The sequence below is a fragment of the Bombina bombina genome, chromosome 7, assembly GCF_027579735.1.
Source record: "Bombina bombina isolate aBomBom1 chromosome 7, aBomBom1.pri, whole genome shotgun sequence".
NCBI lineage: Eukaryota > Metazoa > Chordata > Amphibia > Anura > Bombinatoridae > Bombina > Bombina bombina.
Genome location: NC_069505.1, coordinates 212,083,516 through 212,102,543, shown reverse-complemented (window position 1 = coordinate 212,102,543; position 19,028 = coordinate 212,083,516).

Genomic DNA, 19,028 nt, shown 5'->3' with positions numbered 1-19,028 from the left:
ACATGGAGGAAGTCATTAAAGCTTTGATCCATTCTAATGCTATACAGCAGGAGACTAACAGAAAAGCTGCTGAAAATAGTGCAGCACTGCAACAGTTGGTCTTGGCCCAGTCAGAGAGTGCTATGCTGCTGGCTAAATCACAGAAGGAGAACACTGAATTGTTGATACAACAGATGGCTGCTGTGCAAGCTGAGACATTCAGGAAGACCCGGGAAGAGCAACAAAGTGCTACACAAACTCTGCAACGAGAGGTTCAAGCCATATCAGAAAAACTTAACTCTGAATATGTTGGTGGCAGCCAAGGTTCCAGAGTAATAAGGGCTAGTCATTATCTTCAAAAAATGACAGCAGCTGATGATGTTGAGGCGTATCTTTTGGCATTTGAACGCACAGCAGAAAGAGAAAAATGGCCGACAGTTGAGTGTGCGAGTATACTTGCGCCATTTCTTAGTGGTGAACCTCAGAAGGCCTACTTTGATTTAGAGCCAGCACAAGCCAGTGACTATGAGAAATTGAAAGCAGAAATCCTTGCACGCCTGGGGGTGACTTTGGCAGTCTGTGCACAAAGATTCCATTCCTGGATGTTTTCATCTCATAATGCTGCAAGATCCCAGATGTTCGACCTTATACACCTTGCCAGGAAGTGGCTGCAACCAGAGGTTAATTCGGCTACCAAAATAGTGGAACTACTGGTGATGGACCGGTTTCAGCGTGGATTACCTGCTTCCCTGTGGCGGTGGGTTAATCAAGGTGATCCTCAAACAGCGGATCAGTTGATTGTATTGGTCGAAAGATTTATAGCTTCAGGAGAAGTTTTGCAACAATCTTCAATGGATCAGCCCCACAATCCCAAGTCCCAGAGCTCTACAAGAACTGGTAAGACTGTTCAGGGGATAAAGGGGATAAGAGAGCAGCAGGTGTATAGGAAAAACACCAGAGACATTTCCCCAGGAATTAAGGAAATATTTAAATATAACCAACCTGTAAGATGTTTTAAATGTAATGAGGTTGGGCATATTGCTAGAGACTGTGATAAAGATGAATTTATGGACTGTAATGTTGCACATTCACTATTGTCTAATAGCAACAGCTCTGTTAATAATGATTCCCATTGGTGTACTGTGACGGTTAATGGTAAAGTGTCTAGGGCTTTGCTTGATTTAGGAAGTATGGTCACATTAGTGGCTAAATCTTTAGTACCAGATGCAGTATTAGATTATGGGGAAAAAATGGGAATTATCTGTGTTCATGGAGATAAACAGGAATATCCTACAGCTGAGGTGGAGATTGAGACTCAGTGTGGTAAATTAAAATATTGTGTGGGTGTAGTACCAAATTTATCCCATGAGGTGGTGATAGGGAGAGATTTTCCAAAATTTCTGGAGTTATGGGAATCTCCAGAAATATGTCAAACTTCTGATATTTATGTATTTCCTTTCTCTGAAACTGATTTTGAAGGGGGTTCCATTGAAAAGGAGAAAAAAAAGATTTATTGCCCTATGCCTGTATTAGTAGGTGATCAACCTTCTCAGAGTAATGAAGTACCAAGTACTAGCTCGGAAAATATTGATGATTTGATCGATCTGGTTGGTGGCCCTGGTAATTTTAAAAAAGCCCAATGGGAGGATTCAACATTGGTAGAGGCAAGAAATAATATCAGGGTTATAAATGATGTTGTGACACAGCCAGGAAATGTATTACCCTATCCTTATTTTGAAGCAGTTAATGATTTGGTATATCGTGTAGAGAAGAAAGGAACAGACATTGTTAAACAACTTTTGGTGCCCCAGACTTTTAGAAACACTGTATTAAATCTTGCACATAACCACATTCTAGGGGGGCATTTGGGAGTTGAGAAAACCAAAGAGAGAGTTCTTAGAAGGTTTTATTGGCCAGGGATATTTGTAGCCATCAAGGATTATTGTGCTTCATGCCCTAAGTGTCAACTTACAGCTCCTGCTAAAGATTTTCGTAACCCTTTAGTGTCCTTGCCTATAATTGATGTGCATTTTGAAAGAATTGCTATGGACTTGGTGGGTCCGCTGGTTAAATCTGCTAGAGGACATCAGTATATACTGGTAATCCTTGATTATGCTACACGCTATCCTGAGGCAGTTCCCCTTCGTAACAGCTCTGCAAAGTCCATAGCAAAAGAACTCATGCTAATGTTTAGCAGGATCGGGATACCTAAGGAAATTTTGACAGACCAAGGAACTCCATTTATGTCCAGGGTTACAAAAGAATTGTGTAAATTGTTTGGCATAAAACAACTAAGGACCTCAGTATATTACCCTCAGACTGATGGTTTAGAAGAAAGGTTTAACAAAACTCTCAAAAGTATGCTAAGAAAGGTAATTGACACAGATGGTAGAAATTGGGACCTTCTGTTACCCTATTTAATGTTCTCTATCAGGGAGGTGTTCCCCAGGCTTCTACAGGTTTTTCCCCATTTGAACTGTTATATGGGCGGCATCCCAGGGGATTACTAGATATAGTTAAAGAGACTTGGGAGCAAGAGACAACACCTTATCAAAGTATTATTGAACATATTTCCCAAATGCAGGATCGTATGGAAGCTGTCATGCCCATTGTAAGGGAACATATGGGAAAAGCACAGGAAGCACAAAAGTACAGCTACAACCATAATGCTAGAGCCAGGGTGTTTCAACCTAGGGATAGGGTGTTAGTTCTGGTCCCTACAGTTGAAAATAAATTCTTGGCTACTTGGAGGGCCCATATGAGATAATTGAGAAAGTGGGTGATGTTAATTACAAAGTAAGTCAGCCAGGGAGAAGGAAACCTGAGCAAATATATCATATAAATCTGTTAAAACCTTGGAAAGTTAGGGAAGTTTTAGTTGCCTTAAAACCTACAGAACTCCCTGTCACTGAAGGTAAATATATCAGAAGCCCTATCTGTACATCAGAAGCGAGAGGTCAATGATTTTATTAGAATAAACAAAGAGGTATTTCTTTCATGTAATTAGCAAGAGTCCATGAGCTAGTGACGTATGGGATATACATTCCTACCAGGAGGGGCAAAGTTTCCCAAACCTCAAAATGCCTATAAATACACCCCTCACCACACCCACAATTCAGTTTTACAAACTTTGCCTCCGATGGAGGTGGTGAAGTAAGTTTGTGCTAGATTCTACGTTGATATGCGCTCCGCAGCAAGTTGGAGCCCGGTTTTCCTCTCAGCGTGCAGTGAATGTCAGAGGGATGTGAGGAGAGTATTGCCTATTTGAATGCAGTGATCTCCTTTTAAGGGGCTATTTCATAGGTTCTCTGTTATCGGTCGTAGAGATTCATCTCTTACCTCCCTTTTCAGATCGACGATATACTCTTATATATACCATTACCTCTGCTGATTCTCGTTTCAGTACTGTTTTGGCTATCTGCTATATGTAGATGAGTGTCCTGGGGTAAGTAAGTCTTATTTTCTGTGACACTCCTAGCTATGGTTGGGCACTTTGTTTATAAAGTTCTAAATATATGTATTCAAACATTTATTTGCCTTGACTCAGAATGTTCAACTTTCCTTATTTTCAGACAGTCAGTTTCATATTTGGGATAATGCATTTTAATTTAACTTTTTTCTTACCTTAAAATTTGACTTTTTCCCTGTGGGCTGTTAGGCTCGCGGGGGCTGAAAATGCTTCATTTTATTGCGTCATTCTTGGCGCGGACTTTTTTGGCGCAAAAATTCTATTTCCGTTTCCGGCGTCATACGTGTCGCCGGAAGTTGCGTCATTTTTTGACGTTATTTTGCGCCAAAAATGTCGGCGTTCCGGATGTGGCGTCATTTTTGGCGCCAAAAAGCATTTAGGCGCCAAATAATGTGGGCGTCTTATTTGGCGCGAAAAAATATGGGCGTCACTTTTGTCTCCACATTATTTAAGTCTCATTTTTTATTGCTTCTGGTTGCTAGAAGCTTGTTCTTTGGCATTTTTTCCCATTCCTGAAACTGTCATTTAAGGAATTTGATCAATTTTGCTTTATATATATGTTGTTTTTTCTCTTACATATTGCAAGATGTCTCACGTTGCATCTGAGTCAGAAGATACTACAGGAAAATCGCTGTCAAGTGCTGAATCTACCAAAGCTAAGTGTATCTGCTGTAAACTTTTGGTAGCTATTCCTCCAGCTGTTGTTTGTATTGATTGTCATGACAAACTTGTTAAAGCAGATAATATTTCCTTTAGTAAAGTACCATTGCCTGTTGCAGTTCCTTCAACATCTAAGGTGCAGAATGTTCCTGATAATATAAGAGATTTTGTTTCTGAATCCATAAAGAAGGCTATGTCTGTTATTTCTCCTTCTAGTAAACGTAAAAAATCTTTTAAAACTTCTCTCCCTACAGATGAATTTTTAACTGAACATCATCATTCTGATTCTGATGATTCCTCTGGTTCAGAGGTTTCTGTCTCAGAGGTTGATGCTGATAAATCTTCATATTTATTTAAAATGGAATTTATTCGTTCTTTACTTAAAGAAGTCCTAATTGCTTTAGAAATAGAGGATTCTGGTCCTCTTGATACTAAATCTAAACGTTTAAATAAGGTTTTTAAATCTCCTGTTGTTATTCCAGAAGTTTTTCCTGTCCCTGATGCTATTTCTGCAGTAATTTCCAAAGAATGGGATAATTTGGGTAATTCATTTACTCCTTCTAAACGTTTTAAGCAATTATATCCTGTGCCGTCTGACAGATTAGAATTTTGGGACAAGATCCCTAAAGTTGATGGGGCTATTTCTACCCTTGCTAAACGTACTACTATTCCTACGTCAGATGGTACTTCGTTTAAGGATCCTCTAGATAGGAAAATTGAGTCCTTTCTAAGAAAAGCTTATCTGTGTTCAGGTAATCTTCTTAGACCTGCTATATCTTTGGCTGACGTTGCTGCAGCTTCAACTTTTTGGTTGGAAACTTTAGCGCAACAAGTAACACATCGTGATTCTCATGATATTATTCTTCTTCTTCAACATGCTAATAATTTTATCTGTGATGCCATTTTTGATATTATCAGAGTTGATGTCAGGTTTATGTCTCTAGCTATTTTAGCTAGAAGAGCTTTATGGCTTAAAACTTGGAATGCTGATATGGCTTCTAAATCAACTTTACTTTCCATTTCTTTCCAGGGTAACAAATTATTTGGTTCTCAGTTGGATTCCATTATTTCAACTGTTACTGGAGGGAAAGGAACTTTTTTACCACAGGATAAAAAATCTAAAGGTAAAAACAGGGCTAATAATCGTTTTCGTTCCTTTCGTTTCAACAAAGAACAAAAGCCTGATCCTTCATCCTCAGGAGCAGTTTCAGTTTGGAGACCATCTCCAGTCTGGAATAAATCCAAGCCAGCTAGAAAGGCAAAGCCTGCTTCTAAGTCCACATGAAGGTGCGGCCCTCATTCCAGCTCAGCTGGTAGGGGGCAGGTTACGTTTTTTCAAGGAAATTTGGATCAATTCTGTTCACAATCTTTGGATTCAGAGCATTGTTTCAGAAGGGTACAGAATTGGTTTCAAGTTGAGACCTCCTGCAAAGAGATTTTTTCTTTCCCGTGTCCCAGTAAATCCAGTAAAAGCTCAAGCATTTCTGAAATGTGTTTCAGATCTAGAGTTGACTGGAGTAATTATGCCAGTTCCAGTTCCGGAACAGGGGATGGGGTTTTATTCAAATCTCTTCATTGTACCAAAGAAGGAGAATTCTTTCAGACCAGTTCTGGATCTAAAAATATTGAATCGTTATGTAAGGATACCAACGTTCAAGATGGTAACTGTAAGGACTATCTTACCTTTTGTTCAGCAAGGGAATTATATGTCCACAATAGATTTACAGGATGCATATCTGCATATTCCAATTCATCCAGATCATTATCAGTTCCTGAGATTCTCGTTTCTGGACAAGCATTACCAGTTTGTGACTCTGCCGTTTGGCCTAGCTACAGCTCCAAGAATTTTTACAAAGGTTCTCGGTGCCCTGCTGTCTGTAATCAGAGAACAGGGTATTGTGGTATTTCCTTATTTGGACGATATCTTGGTACTTGCTCAGTCTTTACATTTAGCAGAATCTCATACGAATCGACTTGTGTTGTTTCTTCAAGATCATGGTTGGAGGATCAATTTACCAAAAAGTTCTTTGATTCCTCAGACAAGGGTAATCTTTCTGGGTTTCCAGATGGATTCAGTGTCCATGACTCTGTCTTTAACAGACAAGAGACGTCTAAAGTTGATTACAGCTTGTCGAAACCTTCAGTCACAATCATTCCCTTCGGTAGCCTTATGCATGGAAATTCTAGGTCTTATGACTGCTGCATCGGACGCGATCCCCTTTGCTCGTTTTCACATGCGACCTCTTCAGCTCTGTATGCTGAAGCAATGGTGCAAGGATTACACGAAGATATCTCAATTAATATCTTTAAAACCGATTGTTCGACACTCTCTAACATGGTGGACAGATCACCATCGTTTAATTCAGGGGGCTTCTTTTGTGCTTCCGACCTGGACTGTAATTTCAACAGATGCAAGTCTCACAGGTTGGGGAGCTGTGTGGGGATCTCTGACGGCACAAGGAGTTTGGGAATCTCAGGAGGTGAGATTACCGATCAATATTTTGGAACTCCGTGCAATTTTCAGAGCTCTTCAGTTTTGGCCTCTTCTGAAGAGAGAATCGTTCATTTGTTTTCAGACAGACAATGTCACAACTGTGGCATACATCAATCATCAAGGAGGGACTCACAGTCCTCTGGCTATGAAAGAAGTATCTCGAATTTTGGTTTGGGCGGAATCCAGCTCCTGTCTAATCTCTGCGGTTCATATCCCAGGTGTAGACAATTGGGAAGCGGATTATCTCAGTCGCCAAACGTTGCATCCGGGCGAATGGTCTCTTCACCCAGAGGTATTTCTTCAGATTGTTCAAATGTGGGAACTTCCAGAAATAGATCTGATGGCGTCCCATCTAAACAAGAAACTTCCCAGGTATCTGTCCAGATCCCGGGATCCTCAGGCGGAGGCAGTGGATGCATTATCACTTCCTTGGAAGTATCATCCTGCCTATATCTTTCCGCCTCTAGTTCTTCTTCCAAGGGTAATCTCCAAGATTCTGAAGGAATGCTCGTTTGTTCTGCTGGTAGCTCCGGCATGGCCTCACAGGTTTTGGTATGCGGATCTTGTCCGGATGGCCTCTTGCCAACCGTGGACTCTTCCGTTAAGACCAGACCTTCTGTCACAAGGTCCTTTTTTCCATCAGGATCTGAAATCCTTAAATTTAAAGGTATGGAGATTGAACGCTTGATTCTTGGTCAAAGAGGTTTCTCTGACTCTGTGATTAATTCTATGTTACAGGCTCGTAAATCTGTATCTCGAGAGATATATTATAGAGTCTGGAAGACTTATATTTCTTGGTGTCTTTCTCATCATTTTTCCTGGCATTCTTTTAGAATACCGAGAATTTTACAGTTCCTTCAGGATGGTTTAGATAAGGGTTTGTCCGCAAGTTCTTTGAAAGGACAAATCTCTGCTCTTTCTGTTCTTTTTCACAGAAAGATTGCTATTCTTCCTGATATTCATTGTTTTGTACAAGCTTTGGTTCGTATAAAACCTGTCATTAAGTCAATTTCTCCTCCTTGGAGTTTGAATTTGGTTCTGGGAGCTCTTCAGGCTCCTCCGTTTGAACCTATGCATTCATTGGACATTAAATTACTTTCTTGGAAAGTTTTGTTCCTTTTGGCCATCTCTTCTGCCAGAAGAGTTTCTGAATTATCTGCTCTTTCTTGTGAGTCTCCTTTTCTGATTTTTCATCAGGATAAGGCGGTGTTGCGAACTTCTTTTGAATTTTTACCTAAAGTTGTGAATTCCAACAACATTAGTAGAGAAATTGTGGTTCCTTCATTATGTCCTAATCCTAAGAATTCTAAGGAGAAATTGTTGCATTCTTTGGATGTTGTTAGAGCTTTGAAATATTATGTTGAAGCTACGAAATCTTTTCGTAAGACTTCTAGTCTATTTGTTATCTTTTCCGGTTCTAGAAAAGGCCAGAAAGCTTCTGCCATTTCTTTGGCATCTTGGTTGAAATCTTTAATTCATCTTGCCTATGTTGAGTCGGGTAAAACTCCGCCTCAGAGAATTACAGCTCATTCTACTAGGTCAGTTTCTACTTCCTGGGCGTTTAGGAATGAAGCTTCGGTTGACCAGATCTGCAAAGCAGCAACTTGGTCCTCTTTGCATACTTTTACTAAATTCTATCATTTTGATGTATTTTCTTCTTCTGAAGCAGTTTTTGGTAGAAAAGTACTTCAGGCAGCGGTTTCAGTTTGAATCTTCTGCTTATGTTTTTCGTTAAACTTTATTTTGGGTGTGGATTATTTTCAGCAGGAATTGGCTGTCTTTATTTTATCCCTCCCTCTCTAGTGACTCTTGTGTGGAAAGATCCACATCTTGGGTAGTCATTATCCCATACGTCACTAGCTCATGGACTCTTGCTAATTACATGAAAGAAAACATAATTTATGTAAGAACTTACCTGATAAATTCATTTCTTTCATATTAGCAAGAGTCCATGAGGCCCACCCTTTTTTGTGGTGGTTATGATTTTGTATAAAGCACAATTATTCCAATTCCTTATTTTATATGCTTTCGCACTTTTTTATCACCCCACTTCTTGGCTATTCGTTAAACTGAATTGTGGGTGTGGTGAGGGGTGTATTTATAGGCATTTTGAGGTTTGGGAAACTTTGCCCCTCCTGGTAGGAATGTATATCCCATACGTCACTAGCTCATGGACTCTTGCTAATATGAAAGAAATGAATTTATCAGGTAAGTTCTTACATAAATTATGTTTTTCTGTGGTACCGGGAAAAACTAATGTTATTAAGCATGACATAATAACAGAACCAGGGAAGAAGGTCTGCCTTAAACCCTATAGGGTCCCTGAGGCTCGTAGAAAGGCTATTAAACTGGAGGTAGAAAAAATGTTAAAGCTTGGGGTAATTGAGGAATCACAAAGTGAGTGGAACAGTCCAATCGTGCTTGTTCCAAAGCCGGATGGTTCATTAAGGTTCTGTAATGACTTTCGTAAGCTTAATTGTGTTTCCAAATTTGACACCTACCCAATGCCTAGAGTAGATGAGTTGATAGAAAGGCTAGGAAAAGCATGTTATCTCACTACAATTGATTTAACGAAAGGGTATTGGCAGGTGCCTCTCACTAGTCAAGCAAAGGAAAAGACAGCTTTTTCAAACCCAGAGGGCTTATTTCAGTATACGGTGTTGCCATTTGGTTTACATGGGGCCCCGGCAACATTCCAGAGGATGATGGATAGAATTATGAAACCCCATGTTTGTTATGCGGCAGCATATTTGGATGATGTTATAATTTATAGTACAGATTGGGAATCCCATCTTCCAAAAGTTCAAGCAGTACTTGATGCAATACGGTCCGCTGGGTTAACTGCCAATCCTGCAAAATGTACTGTTGGTTTACAGGAAGCTAAGTACTTGGGTTATACTATTGGTAGAGGATTGGTTAAACCTCAGACAACAAAAGCAGAGGCCATACAGAACTGGCCACAGTCTCTAACTAAAAAACAAGCAAGAGCATTTATTGGGATAACTAGTTATTATAGAAGGTTTATCCCGAATTTCGCTACAATTGCGGCACCCTTGACAGATCTCACAAAAGCAAGGGCCCCAATTAAGATAAAATGGTCCCCAGAAGCAGAACAAGCTTTTAAGCATTTGAAAGATGCCCTTTGTGCCCATCCAGTTTTGGTAACCCCCAATTTCGCTAAAGATTTTATTGTACAGAGAGATGCCTCTGATGTTGGTTTAGGAGCAGTTCTCTCGCAGGAGTGTCAGGGAGAAGAGCATCCTGTCCTTTTCCTAAGCAGAAAACTTATTTCACAGGAAGAGAACTATTCTATAGTGGAGAAAGAATGCCTTGCCATTAAGTGGGCTTTAGAGACCCTTAGGTACTATCTGTTGGGAAGAAAATTTAAATTAATAACAGATCATGCTCCTCTAACATGGATGAGTCAGAATAAGGAAACAAATTCAAGGGTTACTAGGTGGTTTCTTAGCTTGCAACCCTTCAATTTTACTGTTGAGCACAGGGCTGGTCTTTTGCAGGGCAATGCTGATGGTTTGTCTCGGGTACATTCATTGATGTCCATGGTCGCTCAACCCACTGGGTGTGAGCTGGGGGGGAGGATATGTGACAGAAAGCAAGGCCTGGTTATAAATGGAAGATATTTAAGACCAAGCATTGTACATGCTATTTCTCCTTTCAGTTAAAACCCCAGGGAGAAAGAGTGTGTATTTGATTATGCAGTTGATAAACTGTGTTCTGGGTCCCTGGGGTTTGGGATAATTGGAGAGAGGGTGGGCCATTATCCCAGACAGCTGTGAAGCTGTCCAGCAGCTAATCACAGGTGTGGCTAATTAGAAGTTGTGAGGGTTTAAATAGCAGCCTCACTTAGGCATTGGGAGAGAGTTACACAGCTACAGAAGCTGGTGTGTGTGTTTGTTACACTGTGTAAAAGACTTTTGTTCCTGTGAACTGTAAAAGGACATTATTTTTTACAAAGCACTTGTGGAATGCTGTGAAGTGCTGGGACACATTTAAAAGTACTTAACTTTGCTGCAGAGGAAGGATTTCCCTCTTTTGAAAATGAACTGCCTGTTTGTTATTGCTGTGAAAAAACAGAATTTATGCTTACCTGATAAATTACTTTCTCCAACGGTGTGTCCGGTCCACGGCGTCATCCATTACTTGTGGGATATTCTCCTCCCCCACAGGGAAAGGCAAGGAGAGCACACAGCAAGAGCTGTCCCATATAGTCCCTCCCAGGCTCCGCCCCCCCCAGTCATTCGACCGACGGTTAGGAGAAAAAAAGGAGAAACTATAGGGTGCCGTGGTGACTGTAGTGTATAGAGAGAGAAATTTTTCAAACCTGATTAAAAAACCAGGGCGGGCCGTGGACCGGACACACCGTTGGAGAAAGTAATTTATCAGGTAAGCATAAATTCTGTTTTCTCCAACATTGGTGTGTCCGGTCCACGGCGTCATCCATTACTTGTGGGAACCAATACCAAAGCTTTAGGACACGGATGAAGGGAGGGAGCAAATCAGGTTACCTAAACAGAAGGCACCACGGCTTGCAAAACCTTTCTCCCAAAAATAGCCTCCGAAGAAGCAAAAAGTATCAAATTTGTAGAATTTGGCAAAAGTGTGCAGAGAAGACCAAGTTGCTGCCTCACATATCTGATCAACAGAAGCCTCGTTCTTGAAGGCCCATGTGGAAGCCACAGCCCTAGTAGAGTGAGCTGTGATTCGTTCAGGAGGCTGCCGTCCGGCAGTCTCATAAGCCAATCGGATAATGCTTTTCAGCCAGAAAGAAAGAGAGGTAGCAGTAGTTTTTTGTCTTCTCCTCTTACCAGAATAAACGACAAACAAAAAAGAAGTTTTGTCTGAAATCCTTTGTTGCTTCTAAATAGAACTTTAAAGCACGGACTACATCTAAATGGTGTAACAAATGTTCCTTCTTTGAAACTGGATTCGGACACAAAGGAGGGACAACTATTTCCTGGTTAATATTCTTGTTGGAAACAACTTTTGGAAGAAAACCAGGCTTGGTACGCAAAACAACCTTATCTGAATGGAACACCAGATAGGGTGGATCACACTGCAAAGTTCAGATAGTTCAGAAACTCTTCTAGCAGAAGAAATAGCAACCAAAAACAGAACTTTCCAAGATAGTAACTTGATATCTATGGAATGTAAGGGTTCAAATGGAACCCCTTGAAGAACTGAAAAAACTAAATTTAGACTCCAGGGAGGAGTCAAAGGTCTGTAAACAGGTTTGATTCTGACCAAAGCCTGTACAAAAGCCTGTACATCTGGCACAGCTGCCAGTCGTCTGTGTAACAAGACAGATAAAGCAGATCTCTGTCCTTTTAGAGAACTCGCTGACAATCCCTTATCCAAACCTTCTTGTTAGAAAGGAGAGGATCCTGGGAATATTAATCCATGAGAATCCCTTGGATTCACACCAACAGATATATCCTTTCCATATTTTATGGTAAATCCTTCTAGTCACAGGTTTTCTGGCTTGGACCAGAGTATCTATCACTGAATCTGAAAACCCGCGCTTGGATAAAATCAAGCGTTCAATTTCCAAGCAGTCAGCTGGAGAGAAACTAGATTTGGATGTTCGAATGGACCTTGCACTAGAAGATCCTGTCGCAAAGGTAGCTTCCATGGTGGAGCCGATGACATATTCACCAGGTCTGCATACCAAGTCCTGCGTGGCCACGCAGGAGCTATCAGAATCACTGAGGACTTCTCCTGTTTGATCCTGGCTACAAGCCTGGGAAGGAGAGGGAATGCATAAGCTAGGTTGAACGACCAAGGCGTCACTAATGCATCCACTAGAGTCGCCTTGGGATCCCTGGATCTGGACCCGTAGCAAGGAACCTTGAAGTTCTGACGAGACGCCATCAGATCCATGTCTGGAATGTCCCATAATTGAGTCAACTGGGCAAAAACCTCCGGGTGGAGTTCCCACTCCCCCGGATGGAAAGTCTGACGACTCAGATAATCCGCCTCCCAGTTGTCTACTCCTGGGATGTGAATTGCAGATAGATGGCAGGAGTGATCCTCCGCCCATTTGATGATCTTGGATACCTCTCTCATCGCCAAGGAACTCTTTGTTCCTCCCTGATGGTTGATGTAAGCTACAGTCGTCATGTTGTCTGACTGGAATCTTATGAATCCGGCCTTCGATAGTTGAGGCCAAGCCCGGAGAGCATTGAATATCGCTCTCAGTTCCAGGATGTTTATCGGGAGAAGAGACTCTTCCCGAGACCATAGACCCTGAGCTTTCAGGGAATCCCAGACCGCGCCCCAGCCTAATAGACTGGCGTCGGTCGTGACAATGACCCACTCTGGTCTGCGGAAACTCATTCCCTGAGACAGGTGATCCTGTGACAACCACCAACGGAGTGAGTCTCTGGTCATCTGGTCTACTTGAATCTTTGGAGACAAGTCTGTATAGTCCCCATTCCACTGCTTGAGCATGCACAGTTGTAATGGTCTTAGATGAATTTGAGCAAAAGGAACTATGTCCATTGCTGCAACCATCAACCCTACTACTACCATGCACTGAGCTATGGAAGGCTGCAGAATAGAGTGAAGAACTTGACAAGCTTTAGAAGCTTTGACTTTCTGACTTTTGTCAGGAAGATCTTCATTTTTAAAGAATCTATCATTCCCAAGAAGGGAACTCTTGTCGACGGAGACAGGGAACTCTTTTCTACGTTCACCTTCCACCCGTGAGATATGAAAAAGGCTAGAACAATGTCTGTATGAGCCTTTGCTTTGGAAAGAGACGACGTTTGGATTAGAATGTCATCCAGATAAGGTGCCACTGCAATACCCCTTGGTCTTAGAACCTCTAGAAGGGACCCTAGCACCTTTGTGAAAATCCTTGGATGATCTTTGTGGATAGGAATATGTAGATACGCATCCTTTAAATCCACGGTAGTCATAAATTGACCCTCCTGGATTGTAGATAAAATTGTTCGAATGGTTTCCATTTGAACGATGGAACTCTGAGAAATTTGTTTAGAATTTTTAAATCCAGAATTGGTCTGAAAATTCCCTCTTTTTTGGGAACTACAAACAGATTTGAGTAAAACCCCCGACCTTGTTCCACAGTTGGAACTGGGTGTATCACTCCCATCTTTAACAGGTCTTCTACACAATGTAAGAATGCCTGTCTCTTTATTTGGTTTGAAGATAAGTTAGACATGTGGAACCTTCCCCTTGAGGGTAGTTCCTTGAACTCCAGAAGAAAACCCTGAGAGACTATTTCTAATGTCCAGGGATCCTGAACATCTCTTGCCTAAGCCTGAGCAAAGAGAGAGAGTCTGCCCCCTACTAGATCCGGTCCCGGATCGGGGGCTACCCCTTCATGCTGTTTTGGTAGCAGCAGCAGGCTTCTTGGCCTGTTTACCCTTGTTCCAGCCTTGCATTGATTTCCAAGCTGGTTTAGTCTGGGAAGCGTTACCCTCTTGTCTAGAGGCTGCCGAGTTGGAAGCCGGTCCGTTCCTGAAATTGCGAATGGAACGAAAATTGGACTTATTCTTAGCCTTGAAAGGTTTATCTTGTGGGAGGGCATGGCCCTTTCCCTCAGTGATGTCTGAAATAATCTCTTTCAATTCTGGCCCAAAAAGGGTCTTACCTTTGAAAGGGGTATTAAGCAATTTTGTCTTGGAAGATACATCCGCCGACCAAGACTTTAGCCAGAGCGCTCTACGCGCCCCAATTGTAAACCCTGAATTTTTCGCTGCTAACCTCGCTAACTGCAAAGCGGTGTCTAAAATAAAGGAATTAGCTAACTTAAGTGCGTGAATTCTGTCCATGACTTCCTCATACGGAGTCTCCCTACTGAGCGACTTTTCCAGTTCCTCGAACCAGAACCACGCCGCTGTAGTGACAGGAATAATGCACGAAATAGGTTAAAGGAGGTAACCTTGCTGTACAAAAATCTTTTTAAGCAAACCCTCCAATTTTTTATCCATAGGATCTTTGAAAGCACAATTGTCCTCAATAGGAATGGTCGTGCGCTTGGCTAGAGTAGAAACCGCCCCCTCGACCTTAGGGACTGTTTGCCATGTGTCCTTCCTGGGGTCGACCATAGGGAACAATTTCTTAAATATAGGAGGAGGGACAAAAGGTATGCCTGGCTTCTCCCACTCCTTATTCACTATGTCCGCCACCCGTTTAGGTATCAGAAAAGCATCAGGGTGCACCGGGACCTCAAGGAACTTGTCCATCTTGCACAATTTTTCTGGGTTGACCAGATTGTCCCAATCATCCAGAGTAGATAGCACCTCCTTAAGTAATGCGCGGAGATGCTCTAATTTTGATTTAAATGTCACAACATCAGGTTCTGCCTGCTGAGAAATTCTTTCTGTATCAGAAATTACCCCATCTGACAAACCCTCCCTCACTGCCACTTCAGATTGGCGTGAGGGTATGACAGAAAAATTATCATCAGCGCCCTCCTGCTCTACAGTGTTTAAAACAGAGCAATCGCGCTTTCTCTGAAATGCTGGCATTTTGGATAAAATATTAGCTATGGAGTTATCCATTACTGCCATCAATTGCTGCATAGTAACAAGCATTGGCGCGCTAGAAGTACTAGGGGTCGCCTGCGCGGGCATAACTGGTATAGACACAGAAGGAGATGATGTAGAACTATGTCTACTTCCTTCATCTGAGGAATCATCCTGGGCAACTTTACAATTTGTGACAGTACTGTCCTTACTTTGTTTGGACCCTATGGCACAATTATCACACATATTTGAAGGGGGAACCACATTGGCTACCATACATACAGAACATGATCTATCTGAAGGTACAGACATGTTAAACAGGCTTAAACTGGTTAATAAAGCACAAAAACCGTTTTAAAACAAAACCGTTACTGTCTCTTTAAATGTTAAACAGGGCACACTTTATTACTGAATATGTGAAAAACTATGAAGGAATTATCCAATCTTTACCAAATTTTCACCACAGTGTCTTAATGCATTCAAAGTATTGCACCCCAATTTTCAAGCTGTTAACCCTTAAAATGTGGAAACCGGAGCCGTTTTTAATTTTAACCCCCTTACAGTCCCAGCTACAGCCTTTGCTGCGACTTCACCAATCCCAGGGGGGTATATGATATCAAATGAAGCCTTCTAGGAACGTTTTTAGTGAATTCCAGACCCACACACATGCAGCTGCATGTACTGTACTCAAAAGTAACTGCACAGTAATGGCACGAAAATGAGGCTCTGCCTACTACAGAGAAAGGCCCTTCCTGACTGGGAAGGTGTCTTAACAAGTGCCTGGTGCTAAAAAACGTTCCCCAATGTTATAAAAGTGTGAAATTCAACTTTAAACTGCATATAATACTTAAATAAAGCAATCTATTTAGCCCTTAAGAGTGTCTACCAGTGTATAGCCCATAATAAGCCCTTTATTCTGTTTGAGACTAAGAAAATGGCTTACCAATCCCCATGAGGGAAAATGACAGCCTTCCAGCATTACACAGTCTTGTTAGAAAAATGGCTAGTCATACCTTAAGCAGAAAAGTCTGCAAACTGTTCCCCCCAACTGAAGTTCTCTCATCTCAACAGTCCTGTGTGGGAACAGCAACTGATTTTAGTTACTGTCTGCTAAAATCATAATCCTCTTTTAAACAGAACTCTTCATCTCTTTCTGTTTCAGAGTAAATAGTACATACCAGCACTATTTTAAAATAACAAACTCTTGATAGAAGAATAAAAAAACTACAACTAAACACCACAAACTCCTCACCATCCCCGAGGAGATGCTACTTGTTCAGAGCGGCAAGGAGAATGACTGGGGGGGCGGAGCCTGGGAGGGACTATATGGACAGCTCTTGCTGTGTGCTCTCCTTGCCTTTCCCTGTGGGGGAGGAGAATATCCCACAAGTAATGGATGACGCCGTGGACCGGACACACCAATGTTGGAGAAATAAAGCCTTTTAAACTACAGTGGACTGTCCTGTGCTGCATTTGTGCCCTAGAAGACCATGGTTAAAAGTGTTCCTGTTACAGTATGTTAATTGTTTCGGGGCCCTGCGTGGCTCAAAAGGTTTTTGGCTTTATTACATTTTGTTGGAGAAAAATAAATAAAGATTTAAAAAACAAAAAAAAACAAACAAACAATGCAGAAGAGCTGAAGGCCGCTATTGAAGCATCCTGGTCTTCCATAACACCTCAGCAGTGCTACAGGCTGATAGCTTCCATGCCACGCCGCATTGAGGCAGTAATTGCTGCAAAAGGGGCCCAAACCAAGTACTGAGTACATACAGTATGCATGCTTATACTTTTCAGAGGTCCGATATTGTTCTATGTACAATCCTTGTTTTATTGATTGCATGTTATATTCTAATTTTCTGAGATTGTGGATTTGTGGTTTTCATGAGCTGTAAGCCATAGTCATCACAATTATGACAAATCGCAGCTTGAACTATCTTACTTTGCATGTAATGAGTCTATCTCATATATTAGTTTCACCTTTTTTTTTTTTTTATTGAGGTTTCAGAACAGAAACAAATTATTACAGGTAATTATAAGTGAGAAATAACACACAAGACAGAACAGTAACACCTATTCTAGTACACAAGATAGTGTCTGCGAAGTAAAACAAATTTGTACAGGCAATAGCAAGTGAGACATGCGGATAAATAATACACAAGACAGAACAAAATCGCCTATTCTAGTACACAAGCTAAAGTCTGCAAAGTAAATGCCTTATTACAGAATTAACCTCATTTTTGCTTTTTTTTAGAAATTCCCCAATCAATAAGAGGCCACTCATGGACCTTTGTGAACTCTTTTACACTAGTAAGGGGAAGCTAGTAGGACTCGAAAGGCCACTTTTGGACCTTATTGCTATAGTACAAGCTTAACTATAGAGTGAGTCATACCGGGTCTCTCTTGGACCCTGGGATATAAATAACATAAGAAGCTAGGCATAACTGGATTACAACAATAGCTACGAAGAAATTATATACATTTTATGATATTTTACTTAATAAAAAATCACCCATGTATCCCGCTTTAATGATGTAAATTACAAAGGGAGAGTAAGTGAAACTTGATAATCCTTCCTATATCTTAGGAAAAATAATAGATTAACTTATAGGTATCTAGAACATAAAACTCACCACTAAATACACAAGATATCACAGGGTACATATTAGCGCTAACGTTCCCTTGTGAGTAAGAGATCATGTTAGGGATAGCTATGTAAATTAGTATTATACTGGCTTATTTTATATAACTGAAATAGGGAAGGTACAATTCTGTAAGCATGTCTTCTGCTAGCCATGGACGTGTAATAAATATAGCAGCCAAATTAACTAAGTTAGTGAGTCAATAGAGAATCAGGCATATTATAGTATTAATAGATGCTGTACATTTTTAAAGATTATGTAGTTACTTCTAAATATGTAAATAAAAGCATAGCACCATTTAGGTCTACAATAATTAACTGTCGTAGGTTGATATTATACTTTGTAGTACTACTGCCCAGTATGCAATATGGAAATATGGCAAACTAAATAAGAACAGCTTAACTATTAATCTTAGTTATGACATGGGTATACCTAACAATAAACTGATAAGAAGTCCCAGTTTTCAGCTAGAGATCATAATATAATTATAAGCTAAATGTTAGAGTGCTCACTAATACTTATGTAATAAGTCGAAGCATGCAACAATCCTGTTAAGTATACTAACTAAGCCCTGGTGTAGATTCTAACCACATCCATTATATTTAACCAAACAGATTAGGCAGTTAGACAATATTGAAAGCGTTTAGGAGGGCAGCATCCCTCATTTTAGAATCTAGGTAAATCAGTGTTAAAAAGTTATGCTAACAAGAAGACGGAGGCCATTATCCACAGGAGTCTCTTAGGTTTATCAGAAGGAACTTCGTCATTGGAGACTCTGAACAGGGACGCCTGATGATTACATATAATACTGGCGTCCTTGATAAATGTGTTGTCCCTATATAAATTAAGACAGTACATAAAATATCAGAGGAGAACTCAGCCAAGTACCTCTGACAATCCAAGTATCTGATCCTCTTATGAGGAAGCACCGGCATTATCCAAAGTGCAGAGTCAGAACATGTCTTGTGCCGCTCAAATTCAAATGTAAACATAAACATTACTGACCTTCCCAATCCCCAGATTTTAATAGGTGTATATTGTTAAATAACTTGCCAGGGTAACTGAATAGCGGTGACATGAAAGTTCCCCGTGGAGTTAGCCTATGCCGGAGCGACCCTGAAACTGAACACATCCCTCCGGAGGGGTTAAGCTCCATAGAGCCTGATAATCAGAGGGGTTCCGTGGCCCAAAAACACTAGAGTGAGCTCTTCCAGCGCTCAAGCTCAATGCCACATGTCTCTCCAAGAGGGCAACTGCCTGACCAAATTTCCGCTTCC